Source organism: Trachypithecus francoisi, unplaced genomic scaffold (genome assembly GCF_009764315.1).
Source record: "Trachypithecus francoisi isolate TF-2019V2 unplaced genomic scaffold, Tfra_2.0 Lachesis_group5, whole genome shotgun sequence".
NCBI classification, from domain to species: domain Eukaryota; kingdom Metazoa; phylum Chordata; class Mammalia; order Primates; family Cercopithecidae; genus Trachypithecus; species Trachypithecus francoisi.
The window spans coordinates 166,605-184,091 of NW_022681470.1; the positions used below are offsets into that span (position 1 = coordinate 166,605).

At 42.7% G+C, this 17,487-nt stretch overlaps 1 long non-coding RNA gene and 1 pseudogene across 1 annotated transcript; both read right to left on the reverse strand.

The window, feature by feature from the left end:
- Positions 1-3,815: 3,815 nt before the first annotated feature.
- LOC117076077 lies at positions 3,816-11,102 on the reverse strand (annotated as a pseudogene).
- A 2,945-nt stretch (positions 11,103-14,047) lies between these two features.
- LOC117075771 lies at positions 14,048-16,568 on the reverse strand. Its single transcript, XR_004434112.1, has 2 exons — positions 15,912-16,568; positions 14,048-15,083 (listed from the first exon to the last, which is right to left on the reverse strand). It is a non-coding gene; the product is annotated as an uncharacterized LOC117075771 (long non-coding RNA).
- Between the last annotated feature and the right edge of the window lie 919 nt (positions 16,569-17,487).

Sequence of the window (17,487 nt, forward strand, 5' to 3'; positions counted from 1 at the left end):
CACACACACGACACACAACACACACAGTACATCACACACACCACACACACCACACCCTACACAACACACACCACATCACACACACCACACACCACACCACACACACCACACACAACACACACACCACACACAGTACATCACACCACACACCACACCACACACACCACACACAACACACACAGTACATCACACACACCACACACACCACACCACACACACACCACACACAACACACACACACCACATCACACACACCACACACACCACACCCTACACAACACACACCACATCACACACATCACACACCACACCACACACACCACACACCACACCACACACAACACACACAACACACACAGTACATCACACACACCACACACACATCACACACACACCACACACCACACCACACACACCACACACAACACACACAGTACATCACACACACCACACACAACACACACAACACACAGTACATCACACACACCACACACACCACATCACACACACCACACACCACACCACACACACCACACACAACACACACACACACCACATCACACACACCACACACCACACCACACACACACACCACACACCACACCACACACACCACACACAACACAAACACACACACACCACATCACACACACCACATCACACACACCACACACACCACACACAGTACACCACACACACCACACACACATCACACACACACCACACACCCTACGGTGATACCCTGGTTGACTTATTAGGGATTGGTAAAGAGGAAGGGAAACCAGTTGGTCTGGGAGAAGAGGTCCATCCATGATGCCAATGACCCCACCATGTAGATCCAAGGAGGAAAATAAAGTATGTCTGGTCTGGAGCTGGTAGCAAACATGCGGCAGCCCTGCACCCCTGCATGCCCGGGCACCCCTACATGCCCGGGCACCCCTCCAGGCCTGCAACTCCAGCTGCTTGCTTTTCTCCTCAGTGGGAAAAGAGTTTCAGGGGCCTGGCCTTCTGGGAAAAGGCTTCTCAAGCCTCATAGTGTGATGGAGGAGGGGAAAGGAGAGGATGAGATGAGATGAGGAGATCCCAGCAGCACATCAAGTGCACAGATCACCTCAGCCTATGGTGAAGACCTGACACTAGCCTCGTTTTCAGGGAGAAATTATGGAGGCCCAGAGAGTTCAGGACCTGACCCAGGGGCACACAGCAGAGAAACAGAGCCTGGGAGTGACCCCATAGCAGGACCCAGGGCCATGCTCACCACCACCTCTGTGGGTAAGAGGGACCAGTGAGGCTGGGGTCAAGGCAGGGGCCCCCACCTGGGACAGGAGAAGAAGTGGCATCGGAGGCTGTTTCACTAGGTACTTCCCATGTGCAAAGTTTTATTGTGGAATCTTTTCAACAGCCTGGCAGGGTCCTGCTATAATTGCTTTCATCTTCCACAGAGAAAGCTGGAGCTCAGAGAGGCTGTGAGGACACAAAACCACACAGAATGAAGGATGCCACACACAGAATGATGCACAGAAGACACACACACACTGCACACAAACCACACACGGAATAGCAGATGGCAAAACAACAAGAAAGCTACGTCCCCAGCCCACATCCTCCCTGAACTCCAGACTCCCCTCTCCTGAGCATACGACGGCCTAGGGCAATGCCAAAGGAGCAAGGGCCACAAGAATCTCCTGGACCTGGCCAGGGAAGGACCTGAGCTGGTCCTGAGTGCCCTTCCTGTGGTTTCAGCTTCTCCCAGGGCTCGGGCCCTGGCCTTGCAGTCCTCTCACCTTCTGGATCTGGCCTGGTGATTGTCCTACAGAAGGAGGATCCCGGTAGAAGCTTAGTGCTGGTGTGGGAGAGGCCTTATATAGCAGGTGGCCGTACAATCAAAAAGCACAGCTTCTTCTGGGGAGGGACCTCTGGGTCAGACAGGCTAAGGCTTCTGGCTGTCAGACTGTGCCCTGGCCAATAGGGCTACAGGCTGCTCAACTCTTTGGCATCTGTGCAGCGCATGTCCTCTCTCAGACCTCTAGGAATTGGGAACAACTTTGGTCAAGGCCTGCCTTTGGCAAAATGTAAAGAGGAGTAAGTTATCGTCCACACTCTCCCAGTCTCCTCACACTGTGCCATGGGTGCTCCTGGTTTTGAGTGTGGACTTGAGTTATCTTCCCTCCTCATCTTTACACTGTCCTGGCACTTTACACACAGACACACACACGGTGGGGAGTGGGGGGAGCCCACTCATCCGAGGATGCAGAGGTTGAGGGATCCATATCACACCAGTGTCCCCCAGCCTGTGTTTAAACCTTGCAGTTCCCTGCTCTTGAAAATACCCCTTGGCGATGGCTACCCTGCCCATGCCTCAGCTCTCTCTTCCTTCCCCAAACTCATGCATTCATTTAATAAACATTTTTTGAGCACCCTCCGTGTCTTAGGCCTACTGTAGGAAACCGGGAGGTATTTGTGAGCAAAAAGACAAAGACCTTTGCCCTCCTGGAGTGTAGTCTAGAGAGGGCTACAGACAGCATAAATTAAAGTGGTAGATAAGCAAATCACAGGGAAAGTCAGAATGTGGTGACTGCTCTGGCAAAGAGACAGAGTAGGATGAGGCATCAGCCATGCTAGGGGCGAGCAGGTGCAGGCTTCCACTTTCAATGAGGAGGCTGTAGTCAGTCTGATGGAGAAGACAAAATCAGAGTTATTTTTATAAGCAGAGACTCCGGCCATCTCTTTTTCTCTCCGCTCCTCACCATGTGCCTTCAGGCTGCTTATCACAGCATTTTCCTAAAAAAAAAAAAGCAGCTTCCTCCCTAACAGAACCATATTGTTTCCCACCACACATTAGTCAGTCACCTGGCAGGGTACGGAGGGCCCGACGAGCCCACGAACACTGTTCTGAGAGAACAGCTCTGGTGTCAGACTGAGTCCTGACACACGAAAATCGGGTTGATCAGTGTTAATTCCTCTCAGAAGGCACCAGATACTCAGGCAAATGGACCCAATGCAACCACAAAGATCTGAGTCTGAATCCAGACTTTGTCCCTCACATCACATGAGTTACTTATTAACCTCACTCGTTGGGCCAGAGCTCTTTGTCTTTAAAATGGAATCATCAGGCCCTGAAGAAATGCCTCCTGATGATTTATTTACTCCTGGAATCATCACCCCATTCCTCTGTGTTTTTTCCAAGGCCATCTATCTATCAATAATGTCCTGAGGACGCCTACCTCATGGGGAATTATTATTAACACCATGTATGATTTTAACTGGGCCCATTTATCAACAAGGACACTGAAGACAACGGAAGCCCCCTGAACTAGGCTGCGCAGTCTACATAGCTGCTCACAGCGGTCCTGGGTTTGAGGCCCCAGGCAGTGTGCCAAAGGTATCACCAGCTGCCGTGACAGATAAGGAAACAGGCCCAGGGAGGCCTTCCCTATAGGCCTTCAGACACCTGGGCCACCAATCTTCCCATTTCAACATGGCTGATACGGGACGCAGCCTCCACCCGTGGGATTGGAGACATTGACTAGACTCCCCTTGTCCCTCCTCCAGGAGTTCACCTCTCTGTCATCAATGTGGGGTCCAAGGACCGGAATCAGTCACAGGGAATTATGAAAAAGCCCTCCTCTAAAGCAGACTCCTCCTGACTAGCCAAGAAATCCAGATACCCAGGAGAAGCTACGTCTCAGCAAGCAGCCCAACTTTTAAACTAAGAAGCCCTCGGCACACCTCGGGCAGGCTGGTTCCATCATCTTTTTAGAAGAGGACAAGGTTGCCTGTCCTTACAACCTGCTGAGCTGAGGCAAACCTGGAGCTCAGCTGAGTCCCAGCGAGTCATCCAGTGCTAAATCTGGAACCACTCTGGGAAATGGCCTTTTCCCAAAGTTTCCCTTGATGACCAGCGAAGTTTGGAGGTGAGTTTCCAGAGGAGTCCACCCATTTTTGAATAAGCGTGTGGAGGTGTGTAGGGTCAGGTCAGAGAAGCCACAGTAGGAATTGTATCCAACAGGAGTCCAAGCCAAAAACTCAGCAAAAGGATCAAGGGCATCCACCCCGACCCGCCTTCTCTTTGTGTTTGCTTCTGGGAGCCTTTTATTGTCTAGCTTATTCCTCCAGCTTGGAGATGTGAGAACAGGCTAAAAAGAATGAATTATTGCCCGCAACATTCCTGTCCCCCCCCACCGCCCAACCCAGTCACCTTGCAGAGAAAATGAGCATGTCCTAGAAGATAAACTTCCCCAATTGTCCATGGCCTTATGTAAGATGATGATCCCCTGAGTCTTGGGTTTCTCATCTTTCAAGTGGCAAAAATGGCGCTACTGCCTGAGAAGCTATTCTGAAGGTTAAAGGAGGTCACACAAGCAGACGATGAGGAGAAACTATCATGTCATAAAGGGCTCTAAAAACAGTGGCTACTGCTGCTATCATTGTTCTATGAGCTCATATCAATGACTGCATAACCCAGAGGGGCTTTCATATCTGCACAGGGCAACGGTCTCAGGCGAGGTCCAGCCTCAGAACACACTTCTACCGCAATTAGATACCACTTCATGCCCACTAACACGAATAAAATCAAAAAGAAAGAAAGAAAAAGAGAGAAAGAAAGAAAGAGAAGGAAGAAAGGAAAATTGCAAGTGTCAGGATATGGAGAAACTGGAACTTTCATACATTACTGGTAGGAGTGTAAAATGGTGCAGCCACTGTGGAAACAGTTTGGCAGTTCCTCTGAGAGTTACCAATGACACAGCAATTCCACACCTAGGTATATACCCAATATAATTGAATGAAAACAACTGTTTATACAAAAACTTGTATATGAATAATCATAGCAGTATGATTAGACTTAATTTACAAGCATATATATATATGAAAGTTATGGGTGCACCTTTATACCCATAACTTTCTTCACATCTCTCTTCCCCACTTCTGGTTTCTTTTTACCTTTTCAAGTAAATGACTTTAAAATGACTTCCAAATTACACAAAATTATTTTTTATAAAATGCAATTTACAGAATTATATATTAATTAGAATTTTTATTTCTAGTAATCTTAAGTTTTAGTGAAAACAAGAAGCAAGAAATCTGAACTGTATGTCAGATGTTAGCATTTTATACATAAAATTATTTCACAATTTCAGAACCATGTTTTCTCATATAATAATTATTTACATCGGAAATGACCCAGACATTCAATAAGCATTTGTTATTTAATTTAAAATAATGTTAAGATTTTACATTACACAAAAAGTCCACTTATAGGTATTTATCTCATTTACATGTATTTAATTAATTTTTTAACAATTTAGATTACTCTTGAAAACCAAAGTATTATATAAAGTTAATCATTATCTAAAGTTATTTCCCTAATAACCACAGAGGTCAATATAAAATTTATTGATTTAGACAGAAATGTATGCTGATGACTCTAAAGATATTTTTATTATTTTAATAATAACTTTTGAAGCCAGTTTTATTTATCAAAGATTCACATGAACTTGAAAACTGTTTAGACTTAATTTATGAATACTCATTTACTTATACGCAAATTTGGTAGCAAGACAAGTGAAACAAAAAGCTGGTTCTTTGAAAAGATAAATAAAATTGATAGACCACCAGTGAGATCAACCAAAAAGAAGAAAACAGAGGATCTAAATAAGCTCAATTAGAAACAAAACAGGAGATACTACAACTGATACCACAGAAATACAAAAGACCATTCAAGGCTACTATGAACATCTTTACATGCACAAACTAGAAAACCTAGAGGAGATAAATAAATTCTTGGAAATATACAACCCTCCTAGATTAAACCAGAAAGAAATAGAATATTTGAACAGACCAATAACAAGCAGAGAGATTAAAATGGTAATTCTTAAAAAAAAAAAAAAGCCAATATAAAGAAGTCCAGGACCAGACAAACTCACAGCTAAATGCTATCAGACATTAAAAGAAGAGGTAGGTGCAGTGGCTCACACCTGTAATCATGGCACTTTGGGAGGTCAAGGGGGGTGGATAACTTGAGGCCAGGAGTTCAAGACGAGCCTAGCCAACATGGTGAAACCCCGTCTCTACTAAAAGTACAAAGATTAGCCGGGCATTGTAGCGCACACCTGTAATTCCAGCTATTAGGGAGGCTGAGGCAAGAGAGTTGCTTGCACCCAGGGGATGGAGGTTGCAGTGAGCCAAAATTGTGCCACTGCACTCCAGCCTAGGTGACAGAGCGAGACTCTGTCTCAAATAAATAAATAAATAAATAATTGGTACCAATCCTGTTGACACTATTACAAATGGTAGAGAAAGATGGAATCCTCTCTAAATCATTCTGTGAAGCCAGTATCACCCTAATACCAAAACTAGTAAAGGTTGTAACTAAAAAAGAAAACTACAGACCAATATCCCTGATGAACATAGATGCAAAAATCCTCAACAAAATACTAGCTAAGCAAATCCAATAGCAAATCAAAAACATAATCCATCACAATCAAGTGGGTTTCATACCAGGGATGCAAGGATGGTTTAACATATGTAAGTCAATAAATGTGATACACCACATAAACAGAATTAAAAACAAAAATCACATCATCATATCAATAGATGCCGAAAAAGCATTTAACAAAATCCAGCATCCCTTTATGATTAATACCCTCAGCAAAATCTACATAGAAGGGACATACCTTAAAGTAAGAAAAGCCATCTATGACAAACCCACAGACAACATTACACTGAACAGGGAAAAGCTGAAAGTATTCCCCATGAGAACTACAACAAGAGAAGGGTGCTCACTCCCACCATGTCTGTTCAACATAATACTAGAAATCCTAGCCAGAGGAATCAGACAAGAGAAATAAACAAAGGGCATGCAAACAGGTAAAGAAGACGTCAACCTGTCGCTGTTTGCAGCTGGTGTGATTGTATACCCAGAAAGGCATGTAGACTCATGCAAAAAACTCCTAGAACTGGTAAATGAATTCAGCAAAGTTTCAGGATACAAAATGTACACAAATCATTAGCTCTGCTATACACCAACAGTGACCAAGCTGAGAATCAAAACAAGAACTCAATCCCTTTCACAATAGCTACAAAAAAAGATTAAATACTTAGGAATATACCTAACCAAGGACATGAAAGACCTCTACAAGGAAAACTACAAAACACTGCTGAAAGAAATCATAAACGACACAAACAAATGGAAACACATCCCATGCTCATGAATGGGTAGAATCAATGTTGTGAAAATGACCATACTGCCAAAAGCAATCTACAAATTCAATGCAATTCTCATCAAAATGCCACCATCACTCTTCACAGAACTAGAAAAAACAATCCGAAAATTCATATAGGACCAAAAAAGAGCCTGCATAGCCAAAGCAAGACTAAACAAAAAGAACAAATCTGGAGGCATCACTTTACCCAACTTCAAACTATACTGTAAGGACATAGTCACCAAAACAGCATGGTACTGGTATAAAAAATAAGCATACAGGTCAATGGAACAGAACAAAGAACCACGAAATAAAGCCAAATATTTACAGCCAACTGATCTTTGACTAAGCAAACAAAAACACAAAGTGGGGAAAGGACACCTTATCCAACGAATAGTGCTGGGATAATTGACAAGCCACATATAGAAGAATGAGATGGGATCCTCATCTCTCATCTTATACAAAAATCAACTCAAGATGGATCAAGGACTTACATCTAAGACCTGAAACCATAAAGATTCTAGGAGATAACATCAGAAAACCCCTTCTAGACTTTGATTTAGGCAACGACTTCATGACCAAGAACCCAAAAGCAAATGCAACAAAAACAAAGATAAATACATGGGACTTAATTAAACTAAAAAGCTTCTGCACAGACAAAGAAATAATCAGCAGAGTTAACAGACAACCCACAGAGTGGGAGAAAATTTTCACAATCTATATATCCAACAAGGGACTAATATCCAGAATCTACAGTGAACTCAAACAAATCAGCAAGGAAGATACAAACAATCCCATCAAAAAGTGGGCTAAGGACACAGATAGACAATTCTCAACAGAAGATACACAAATGGCCAACAAACATATGAAAAAATGCTCAACATCGCTAATGATCAGGGAAATGCAAATCAAAACCACAAGGCAATACCACCTTACTCCTGCAAGAATGGTCATAATCAAAAAATTAAAAAATAATAGATGTTGATGTAGATGCACTGAACAGGGAACACTTCTACACTGCTGGTGGGAATGTAAACTAGTACAACCACTATGGAAACTAGTGTGGAGATTCCTTAAAGAACTAAAAGTACAACTACTGCCTGATCCAGCAATCCCACTACTTTGCTAGAGGAAAAGAAGTTCTTTATTATTTATTATTATACAAAAAAATTATTATTATTTGTTATTATGCAAAAAAGATACTTGCACATGTATGTTTATAACAGCACAATTTACAATTGCAAAAATGTGGAACCAACCATAATGCCCATCAATCAATAAGTCCATAAAGAAAATTATATATATATATGCACACAATGGAATACTACTCAGCCTTAAAAACAAATAAATTAATAACATTTGCAGCCACCTTAATGAGATTAGAGACTATTATTCTAAGTGAAGTAACTCAGGAATGGAAAACCAAATATTGTATGTTCTCACTCATAAGTGGGAGCTAAGCTATGAGGATGCAAAGACATAAGAATGATACAATGGACTTTGGGGACTCAGGAAAAGGGTAGAAAGGGGTGAAGGATAAAAGACTACAAATTGGGTGCAGGGTATACTGCTTGGGTGATGGGTGCGCCAAAATCTCACAAATCGCCACTAAAGAATGTCCTCATATGGCCGGGTGCGGTGGCTCATGCCTGTAATCCCAGCACTTTGGGAGGCTGAGGAGGGTAGATCACCTGAGGTCAGGAGTTCGAGACCAGCCTTACCAACAAGGAGAAACCCCATCTCTACTAAAAATACAAAAAAAATTAGCCAGGCAGGGTGGCCCATGCTTGTAATCCCAGCTACTCAGGAGGCTGAGACAGGAGAATCACTTGAACCCGGGAGGCGGAGGTTGTGGCGAGCCGAGATAGAGCCATTGCACTCCAATCTGGGCAACAAAAGTGAAACTCTGTCTCAAAAAAAAAAAAAGAATGTACTCATGTAATCAAATACCACCTGTTCCCCAATAACCCATGGAAATCAGAATGTTATATATATATAAAATAGGTAACAGTTGTTTTATCATGATTAAATTGGTATCAAATTAATAGGCATAAGTGAAAAAACTAATCATTTACTAGTCATAAAAAATGCAATAATATCATTCACTATATATTACCAAGAAAGTAACTCAGATAAGCAGCAGGTGACGAGAAGACCATCCTGAAAATTCTGGATATATCCTTATGTATATCCTTAAAAATCACTTACTTACTTTCCTTTATGTAATTTTGATTTTAATTTAAATGTCATGTATTTTCAGCTAACATTTAAATTAGTCTTTTGTTGTAAAACTTCAGTTGTTATAAATAATGAAACATTTTCAGAAACTTGCTTGAAGGTAGAAATAATTCTTTCCTTCTATGATATAATTATATCACATTAAATATTTACAAAATTATGTTTGAGAAATATATTCTGACCTTGAACATAATCAGATTCAAGAACAATATTATAATAGAATGAAGATTTATGGGGAAATGTTGCAATCAGTAAAATCTTCAAGACCAGGTAATAGTAAAGAAGATACCCGTCTGGAATATTGCAGAGTGGTTGATATCACATTTTATCAAAGGACGGTGATGTTCATCTTCTGTTTCCCACAGAACTCTGGATCCAGTTAACAGAGGTAGGGAGAAGCAGCAGCAGTATTTCAAATGTCCACATTTGATCTGCAAAAGATTCTGAGCAGGTAGAAAAAAATTGCATTCTACTTCAGTCTGTGAAATTAAGGTTCAGTTATTTTTCAAGATTGGGAGGACATCACAGTGTTGATTTTTTTTTTTTTTTTTTTTTTTTTGAGATGGAGTCTCTCTGTCACCCAGGCTGGAGTGCAGTGGTGTGATCTCGGCTGACTGCAAGCTCCGCCTCCCGGGTTCACACCATTCTCCTGCCTCAGCCTCCCGAGTAGCTGGGACTACAGGCACCCACCACCACGCCTGGCTAATTTTTGTATTTTTAGTAGAGACGGGGTTCCACCATGTTAACCAGGATGGTCTCAATCTCCTGACCTCATGATCTGCCTGCCCCAGCCTCCCAAAGTGCTGGGATTACAGGTGTAAGCCACCATGCCCGGCCACCTGCAGAGATTCTTAACAGAGGAGCCAATTCATTGTAAACTTCTTGGCCATATTTGGTCCAAACTTAACTTCAAGGAATTTCAGCATGAGCCCATTTTCTTTCTGTAGGACAAACATCTTCATTATAACATACAATGTCACTGTTAGAGTACACACCAAGTAAAAATTAATCACTTTCATTATTTTAGCTACAAAAGTTCCTTTCTTTAGATTTAGCCAAAGGCACTTAGTAAGCATTGAGACTGCTACCAAACTTAATAAACAAGATACCAAGAAAGCTTGATTCTCTAGCTGCAGTAAATATCCCAGGAAGAGAGAAAATACATAGATTTTATAAACTTCATAAACCTCATCACTTTGTCCAGTGAAAAGATATCTAGCAGGAACAGAGATATTGCTTGAAGAAACTGGATAGTGGCTGTACTCCCCATCATCATAAATGTGTCAAGGGAAGCACTCATCGACAAGTAGCAAAACCTCTCTCCATAAGTATTTAAGTTGCTTTTTCGTAGCCTGGAAGTCCAGTAACTTGGCAGGCAAAACATGGCAGTGCCCAGTTTTCTCTTAAAGAAATGGAGTATTCAGTTCTTGTTGTATTATGTCTACCCTGGTAATAATAATCCATTGCAACAGCAAGCATTCCTGCTAGCCACATTCCATTCATAAGCCAACTTGTAACAAATAAAGCAACAACATATATTCCTTACACTCCAAAAACAATGCCAATAGAGAAATACTCCACCTCAGTCATCTCATTGCTACCAGTGGCTTGATATAAAACACTGGCAATGAGTTCTGGATATGTGGCAGGATGAACCGCAGACAAAGCTCCTCAGACCCCAGATTAAAGAAGGAAGAGGTTTTCTATTCCGCCGGGAGTGTCGGCAGACCCATGTCTTAAGAGCCGAACTTCTTGAGAAAGAAATACTTGGCCTGTGTAAAGGTTTACAACGTTAAGGGTCCACGTGACAGGGTCGTGATAAATCCAGCAGCGTGGGAAACGTGGCTGGGGGCTACATGCATCAGCTAACAGAACAAAAAGTTTTACAGTGCTTTTTTCATACAGTTTCTGGGATTTACAGATAACACAAGTAGTTTAGTTCAGGTGTCGATGTTATTATTATTACTTTCTTTAACTCCTAGGGTCGGGTGGTGGTGCCGAGGTTGTCTGGCTATTTATCTTACTTTTGTTTCTTTCTAACTTTTTGCTTTCTCTCTTTCCTCCTGTCTTGTGAATTAGGCAAGGTCGGGGGAGGAGGGCAGCAGGATTAGTAGTGGTCTCCTTCCTTATCCCCCCTCTTTGAGAATTTTCACTAATTAGTGGGAGTTCTCACTTTTATTTTTACTTTCCGAGTCTCTTTGCGAGACAGAGCGATAGTGCTTTATGTAATACACTTAGGCTGAAGTTTTCTGAGGACCCCATGGTAGCTACAAAACCTTTTATCATTTGAAGGAGCAAGCGTAATACACAGGGGAGCAGCAAGCAAGTTTCTATTACCACTAATATAATAAGGGCTTTAAATTCTTTATAGCTGGAAACTGTTTTCTAAATGAAGACCTAGGATCAAACCTGTGTTAAACCTGCACAGGCACATGTACCAACTTTGTCATGTCCTAAGCAGGTTAGTTTTTCACTGGGTCTTAAAAGTTTTTTCTTAGTGAGTAACACAGTATTTTTTAATAGCAGAAGTTTTTAAGAGCCAGATGCGTGAACTTGTGGCGTCTGTTTGGGGAAAGAGTTAGTTAAAGTTATCTTGAGGCATTAACTCTTTACCTCTTTTGCTTCTCCAGGCCATTGGTCTCTTATGTTAGCCCTTTCATCAACATTACATGAAGAAACATCTAGGCTGCCAGCAATGTTTTCAGCCAACTGAGCAAATAGGTTTTTTCCTTTTTTTTTTTTTCTAAAGGAGGAGGATCCGGTAACTTCTGGTTTATATGTTTAAAGAATGACTGCAAGACTCGGAATTGTTGCTGGGCTGGATGGGTCTGGGTCTCCTAAGTAGTATGTGTGCAGTGAGGACACCTTATGTAGGCGTTTCTTCTAGCATGGTTATGGGGGTTAACAACAGCAAAACAATGTACAGTATATTCATATCCAGCAAGGACAAAAGAGATCCTTACCTGGGAAAAAGGTTGAATACAGCGACAGAATAGGAAAACAGTATTACAGGAAAACTGTTAGTCTTAAGATTTTTAACTACATTGACTTGCTTGATGAGTCCTCAAGCTTTGGCCACGCGTAGACTGGTCAGCCTCCGGAGTGACCAGAGCAGGGCTGTCGTCCTCAGCAGCAGCTTGGTCTCATCTCAGGATCAGCCGGGTTGGATGATCTGCGTCCTGCTGGCTGGTCCCCTTGTCCTGAGCTGCCGGTGTTAGCTGACTGGTGGATCCAAGACACAACACCTGCAATTTTAACAGCAGTGGGAGTGGACAAGATTACAATATAGGGCCCATCCTATATGGGTCCTAGAAAAATTAGATTTTACTTTAAGCAGAGTCACTAGATTTAAAAGGGTGTCAGGCTTATAGGCATTTTCATTTATTTAATTATGAACACTTCGTATGGTTATTTTTAAAGCCTGCATTTGCTTTTTTAAGGTTAATTCCTTTAGTTTCTGGAGGTCACCTTTAATCTGACCTATGATTTGGGGGTGGCCAACCAAACAAAATCTTATAGGGCAAATATCTAGTTTGTTTGGTGGGGGTGCCCCCAACGCGGAGGAGGACCATAGGCAAAAACCTGATTTTATCTTAAATGAATTTCCTGGCAATATTTCTTTTTCAGTAGCTGCTCGAGTGTCCAGTTCATGACTTCCACCTTTTCTTGAACTTTGTGGCCAATAGGCTGTATGTAACTTCTGTTTCATTTTTAATGGTCTTGTTAACTCTTGCACAATTTCAGCTACAAATGCTGGCCTATTATCTGACTTTAAAGTTAGAGGTAGTCTAAACCTGGGGAGAATGTCTTTTAATAGTACTTTAGTCACTTCTTGTACTTTTTCTGTCCTCGTGGGGAAACTTTAACTTAACCTGAAAAGGTGCAAACAAGCACGAGCCTGTACCGATAGCCTCCAGCATGGGGCAGTTCCGTAGTCTATAAGCAAGTTTTCACAAGGTATGGCTCTTTCTCCTGTTTAAGTTTCTTAGAGGAGGGGTTCTTCCCTCTGCCCTCTGCCCCTGCTGTGTAACTCTCTGTAGTGGCTTAGCCTTCAGTGAGAAATTGGAATCCAGATACAGCAGAATCTTGCTGCTTTTAACTTTTAATGTGACCATGGGCTCCTGGGAGCCTAATGAGAAGGTGCCGGGTCTGCCCTAGTCTTTACATTCTTCAGCTCCTATCAGCCTGAACAGATCAGTATTTGGTTCCTCCAAGGTGCGGCAGCCCTTGGCCGATGGCCTCTTTGTCTTGCGGCCTTGGCCATTTCCTTTATTGCCTTTTGAACACTTACCCTTCTGGTGCCCTTTCTTTTTGCATCTCGCACATTAATCTCTCTCTACCCTTGTCCGGCTCTTGAATCCTAATTTGACTTCTTTCACATCTACATCCACGTCCATGTGCTCTCACATTGCTAATTTTTCTTTTTATAAGAGCTGTTGCTAAATATTGGCGTTTTTCTTAAGTCTTTAATTTACTTTTTCTTCCCCCCACTTCTGAGTTCTCCTGCTCCTATGGCCAGCTGGTGGGGCTGGGCAATGGCACAGGCCCTGCCCCCATGCACTGCTGTCTGTCTCTCCTGTTTTCTTTTGATTCTCTTTTTTTTCCACACTTACTTTTAGTCTTTCTTTTTCTTTTGCTCTTTCCCAGTTTTGTTCCTTGGTCACAGTTAACTTACACCTTGGTGGCCACTTTTATAGGCTAGGTGGCATTCATGCCTGCAGCTTCTGCTTGATGTTACCCTGGGCTTGCTTTACAAATGAAGTATTCACTTTATACTGATTTTCAGCATTCTTCGGGTTAAATGGCATGTAAAGCCAGAATGCTTTATAGAGTCTCTTATAAAACTGTCTTAGGCTCTTGTCAGCTCCTTGAAGCATTCCTGAAATCTTTTTTATATTACTTGCTTTTTTTCTACCAACTCTTAGCCTCTGCAGAAGTGCTTCTCAGTACCTCTGCAAATGCTGAAGTTGAGTTGCATTCTCTGGGTGTTTTTTTTTCCCTCTTTTTCCTAGAATTTAACAGGCCCTTTTCTTTATATAATTTTTTATGCACTTGGAGGGTTAAACAGGCATACCAGAGTCAGTGAAAATGTTTAGTCTTACCTTTACTGAGTTCTGAGGCCCAAATTAAAGCAATGAGCTCAGCTTAATGACAGTATCCAGGGCTACCACCGCATATTCTGCACATCTCTCTCCTTGTGAGTTGATGAAGCTGTTCCCGTCCACGTGTAGCTCCTAGTCTACTGATGCCCAAGGCTGGTCCCAGAGGTCAGGTCTGCTGGAGTAAACAGTCCAACACCTCCACACAGTCATACTCGACAGGACTCTAGCTGTCAGGAGCAAGGTAGGGGGTTCAGGGTGTTTCCAGTTTAGTAGATCAATGGTTGAAAAGGGCTGATAGATGAAAGTCTGTTGCCCCGCCGGATGTGAGCCTGGTCATTGTAATAGACAGGTCCTCACGTCTCCCTGAGAGGCATTTACGTAGCTTGAGCAAGACCAGATCTGAGACGGCCACTTGACTATCTTGACTTCCTTCCTTGGCCTCTCAAGGCTCCGATCCTCCCCTTCAAGGTGAAACCTGGGGCGTGTTAGCTCCTGAATCTAGTTTCTGAGGGGTCTGTTGGCCTCGGTAAAGCGGGGTAGGCTGGGACACATGGAGAAAGAATTTCTATGATCTCTGGCGGCTCCTGCAAAACCGGCTTCTTTTGCTGTTTCTGGGACTCCCTTTTTTAACTCTGTGTCTGCTGGCGAAGTTGCTCTTACCCTCTTACTTTTACTTTTGGCTTTTTTGCAATAAGCTGTTAAACAGGGTTAAATTTATGCCAGTTTTGTCTATATTCTATTTAACCATGAGTCAATATAAAGGGATTTGATCTAGGTATACTGGCTGTCCTCCAACCCCCATCACCACCTTAAATACATGGCCAATTGTTCCTTGTCTATAGTTCCTTCAGTGGGCCATCCAACACCCAAAGAGGGCAGTTCTAATTCACAGAGAGATTTTAACCTCTAAGGGGTTAACTTAACTCTATAATCTCCTGCAAAACCTTTCTTAGGGTTCTATAACATGCATTTTAATAGAGTAAGTTTTGATGATTTGATGACTTTCCCTTTTTCTTTTTGGATTTTTTTTTAACACAGTTCCTAGCAGAGTGGGCTTACCTTGTGTCTGACCTATTTTTCTTTTGAGACAAAACAACATTCACACTACAAAAAGGAAAGGGTAAAAAGTCACTCACTCATCTCATTCACACTAAATCAAAATCAAAACTAAAACCAAAGTGTTGTTAAAGGCACACCTGTTCATCAAGCAATTCAAGTCAAGTCAAAATGAAAACTAAAACCAAAGTATCAAGCAATTAATTCAAGTCAAGTCAAAAACAAAAACCAAAGTGCCGGTACAGGCACGCTGTGGGTGATCAGGCCATGCTTCCACTCAAATGGGTGGGCAAGTTCCAAAGACCAGTCTTACCAAGTTTCAGATGTCCGGACTTAAAGTGCCAGTTCCTTCCCGGTGTTCAGCCACTGTGTTGATATTCCATGGAGGCCTGCTGTGCACTGCTCTAATGAGGCGTTTCATGGGGCAAATGCCTACCCGGGAGCGCTCTCAGGATCCGCATCGCTCAAGCTGGCCTGAGTCCCCCGCAGGGATGCTCCACAGGGCAGGCCTGAGCTGCCCAAGGGGCTGCCTCGGCTGTCCGTTTACCACCTCGTTTCCTGGTCAGGGAACCAAGAAACGTAGCAGGACAAGACGCAGACAAAGCTCCTCAGACACCGGATTAAAGAAAGAAGAGGTTTTATTTCGGGGAGCGTCGGCAGATTCCCATCTTAAGAGCAGAGCTCCCCGAGAAAGAAACACTTTGCCTTTTAAAAGGCTTACAACTTTAAGGGGTCTACGTGAAAGGGTCATGATAAATCCAGCAAGCGTGGGAAACGTGGCTGGGGGCTACATGCATCAGCTAACAGAACAAAAAGTTTTACAGTGCTTTTTTCATACAGTTTCTGGGATTTACAGATAACACAAGTAGTTTAGGTCAGGTGTCGATGTTATTATTATTACTTTCTTTAACTCCTAGGGTCAGGTGGTGGTGCCAAGGTTGTCTGGCTATTTATCTTACTTTTGTTTCTTTCTAACTTTTTGCTTTCTCTCTTTCCTCCTGTCTTGTGAACTAGACAAGGTACAGGGAGGAGGGCAGCAGGAGAAGTAGTGGTCTCCTTCCTTAGATATAGAAACATTTGCTACACTGCATTTATGCTATTCAGAGATACAATTTTGTTATTGTGTGTCAGTTCATAAACACCTCTTCCAAATGAAGGTGATGTTAGCATATCTTTATGAGTGATAAATGCCACTGTCACCCTGAAATGTAATTTCCCGGTCAAGCTCCTGCCTGCTGGAAAGTGAGAATTTCTGTTCATGGTACAAGTAGAGATCATATATCATACCACTAGTAATGGCTGCAACACAGCCAATGAAAATCTTTGCAAAGCCCTGAAATTATACACGTCTTGGAGCTCCTTCAGAAACTGCAATGTCACTGATTTTCTCTTCTTTGGCAGATTCCTTATTTTCTGAAGATTTTGGCATTTTTCTTTAACGCAGCTCTACAATTGGTCCTTATTCATCTGCCATTGTCCACTCAGGGCTCAGGGCGCCCTTCCAACTCCCTAATGGCCTGGAGTCTCCCTCCCTCCACCTGGCAGAACCCCCCAGACCTTGGCCCACTCATAGCCATCACACCCCCAGTACCTGACCTGCCCACTTCAAGGTATATTTTTGATGAAAAATGTTATAAATAAAGTAATTTTTTTTTAGATAGAGTTTCACTCTGTCACCCAGGCTGGAGGGCAGTGGCGTGATCTCAGCTCACTGCAACCTCTGCCTCTGGGGTTCAAGCGATTCTCCTGCCTCAGCCTACTGAGTAGCTGGGACTACAGGTGCCCGCCACCACACCTGACTAATTTTTGTATTTTTAGTAGAGACGGGGTTTCACCATGTTTGCCAGGCTGGTCTCGAACTCCTGACCTCAGGTGATCCACCCACCACA